Below are 720 nucleotides of genomic sequence, written 5' to 3' on the forward strand. Positions count from 1 at the left end.
GGACCGTCCGTTCTGGAGGTAGAACGGACGTGCCAGGCTGGCAGAACGTTCGGTCTCGACTTCAGAAGCCAGAACGGACGTTCTACCAAGCAGAACGGACGTTCTGCATTTCACATAACGAACGGTCTGCTGGCAGAACGTTCGGTCTCGACTTCAGAAGCCAGAACGGACGTTCTACCAAGCAGAACGGACGTTCTGCATTTCACATAACGAACGGTCTAGGAGAGACCTTCCGTTCCGAGCCACTCAGTCCGTCACCCTTGGACCGTCCGGTCTGGCTTACCCAGAACGGACGGTCTAGGGTAGGTCTCCGTGATCAGATCACGTTTCCCCGCGTTCTCGGACCCGATCAGACCCGAAACTAATCCGAATTCTTCTGTACACCCAAAATTCGAACTCCTGCACTCTATGCAACATGAAACATGCAATCTACACTAGATTCAATCATCAAACATGCATAGATATCGAAGCAAACATGGATTCAAACAATTCAAATCCTAAAACGTGCGTGATCGGGTTCTACGAAATCAAAACAGAGCAACCAGACTATGATACCACTGTTGGGTTTCTTGGGATCTCTAGAGCGAATCCTATTCCTAAGAGATCGATTCTAGGGTTTGCGCAGCGGATATAAAACAAAAATTTAATAAACCCTAGAACCATGCTTCTAATGAATCGTAGAAACGTTAGAACGCTTACCTCAATCGATCCGGGGCCTGT

This window comes from Tarenaya hassleriana, unplaced genomic scaffold (assembly GCF_000463585.1).
Source record: "Tarenaya hassleriana unplaced genomic scaffold, ASM46358v1 Cleome31, whole genome shotgun sequence".
NCBI lineage: Eukaryota > Viridiplantae > Streptophyta > Magnoliopsida > Brassicales > Cleomaceae > Tarenaya > Tarenaya hassleriana.